This window comes from Citrus clementina, unplaced genomic scaffold, assembly GCF_000493195.1.
Source record: "Citrus clementina cultivar Clemenules unplaced genomic scaffold, Citrus_clementina_v1.0 scaffold_6, whole genome shotgun sequence".
NCBI lineage: Eukaryota > Viridiplantae > Streptophyta > Magnoliopsida > Sapindales > Rutaceae > Citrus > Citrus x clementina.
In genome coordinates, this window is record NW_006262139.1 from 9402276 (window position 1) to 9404757 (window position 2482).

The 2482-nt window shown below is 36.3% G+C and overlaps 1 non-coding gene across 1 annotated transcript; it reads right to left on the bottom strand.

The window, feature by feature from the left end:
* Nucleotides 1-2111: 2111 nt before the first annotated feature.
* Nucleotides 2112-2215, bottom strand: LOC112097496. The gene has a single exon (XR_002905028.1). It is a non-coding gene; the product is annotated as a small nucleolar RNA R71 (small nucleolar RNA).
* Between the last annotated feature and the right edge of the window lie 267 nt (nt 2216-2482).

The following is a 2482-nucleotide window of genomic DNA, read 5'->3' on the forward strand; positions in this document are numbered from 1 at the left end:
TATGTATTTTAGGGGCATTATAGTCATTTCACAATAAAGGAGAGATCAGACGGCAAAACGGACATCACTTTTGAACTCAGGACGGTCGAAAACCTTAGGAGGAGCAAAAAAGGAAAAATGGCACTATTCACATGTACGGTACTATTCACGTGTACGGTACTGTATACGTTACTGTTCACGACACTGTTCACATAGACGGATGATGACATGGCATTGACCGATGATGTGGCATTGACTGATGAGGTGTCACGATCCTGTTGGACTAAAATTCTTATGTACTGTTGATGGTGACGTGGCAGCATATCAGTGGACGAAAAATCTCGCGTACGGTGCATGCATCACACAGGATTATTTTCAACCAAACCGCGTTACTGTTCATCCGGGTCAAACCGCGTTACTGTTCAAAGTCGGGTCAAACCGTGTTACTGTTCATCCGCGTGGTCAAACCGTGGACTGTTGACTGATGACGTGGCGCAATCCTGAGCGTCCAAACTGTTTTTAATCCGATGGCCATGATTTACTCCATGTATCTATAAAAAGGGGGCCTCTCCCCCCTAATTTGATATCTCTGAATCCATTTTTGGGATCCATTTTCTGTAATTCCTTCTCCATCTTGTATTTTCTTCGTATTTTAATAAATTCCCATTTCGCCCCTAGTTCAATTATGAGTGGCTAATTTTCTTTCAAGCTTGGGTTGAAGGTGAAGTCTCAACATGTGTCATGGGCTTAATTTGGTAAATTTATTTTCTCTTCCCCTCTAGTTTTTGTGGATGTTTTGACTTCTCGTCGACAAATAATAATAATCTTGTCTAGATACCGCCTTGGTTACACCGGCTCTCTAGTATAAGGTTATTATTATTTGGCACGATAAGCTCTTAGCACCATATTGATTAGAGCGTGGTTCATGAGGTGTGGATTCCCCCCTCATGATTTAATTGGCATTAATAAGGAATATTTAGCCCATGATGCATGTTGATGCGGATCCGAATACCCAAGTACGTCATTTCAATAGAATTATCTTCAATCTATTCTCGCCATTGCAAGTCAAATTTTAGAATTTATTATCGCCATTTCAATTCCAATTTTAGAATAATTTAAATCACTTCCACCACAATTCCAACCACCCATTTACAAAATTAATTCTACATATAATTAAAATCCACCTCCTCGTGGGATCGACACTCGTCACCATTGATCTACACTACAATAGATTCGTGCGCTTGCGAGTACATTAAAATTTGCACAACAAGTTTTTGGCGCCGTTGCCGGGGAGGTAAGTAATTTTAATTCATAGAATTAATTTTTGTGAATAATTTCTTTTATTTTTTTTCTTGTATTTTTATTATTATTAAAAAAAAGAAAAAGAAAAAAAGAGTGAATTTACATTTTGAGCTAAGAATTTTATTTATTTATTTTCTCTCTTCTTTAAAATTCTGTAATTTAATTTTGAATTTATTTTTCTTTGTAATTTTTTTTCTTATTAATTTATTTTTATTATTTCACGTATTTATTTTTGTGTATTTTTATAGTAAGGTTGTAATTGCGCAATAAGGTTAGTATCGTAATTTCTCCCTCTTCTTTATTTTTATTTATTTTGTTCTCATCTTTATTTTTTATTTTATTTGTTTTGCATGCATGGTCGAAGGTCATTATTACCCAATCTTGAACCTATAGACCTTGAATTAGAAAAAACACTTCGCACACAAAAGCACATTAAAAATAAATTTGAAATGGATTTGCAACCACAAGAGAGGCCATTTAAGGACTACTTCAGTCCTTTAGCTAATTTGAGCACATCATGCATAAGATACCCTAATGTAGCTGCTAGGAGCTTTGAACTAAAACCTAGTGTGCTAAATTGTCTCCCCACATTTTATGGCCTAGAAAATGAGGATCCATATAATCATCTGAACGATTTTCATGCCATTTGTCAAACTTTTAAATATGAAAATTTTTCAGACGATGATGTTAAACTTAGACTATTCCCATTTTCTTTAAAGGATAGGGCTCGTTCATGGCTTAATACATTGCCTGCTAATAGCATTGCATCATGGGAACAAATGGTTACAAAATTTTTGAATAAATATTTTCCAGTACATAAAACCAATGCTATTCGCAGGGAAATCTCGGAGTTTACCCAGAGAGAGGACGAGCAATTTTTCGAAACATGGGAGCGATTCAATGGACTACTCTTGAAGTGTCCACATCATGGGTACGAGAAATGGCACCAATGCCAATACTTTTTGGAGGGATTATTGCCGAATGTGCAAGAATGGCTAATGGCAACAAGTGGAGGAGAGCTAATGTCAAAAAGTGCATCAGAAATTTGGGAATTCTTCCAGCGACAAGCAGATAATTCCCAACAACGGAGTCGATCACTTAGGACTACTAGAAGAATTAAAGGAGTGAATGAGGTTCAAATTGGCGAATCAACTTCAGGAATCAAAGAAGTCAAGGAGATGGTTGAAGGTCTTGCTCGACA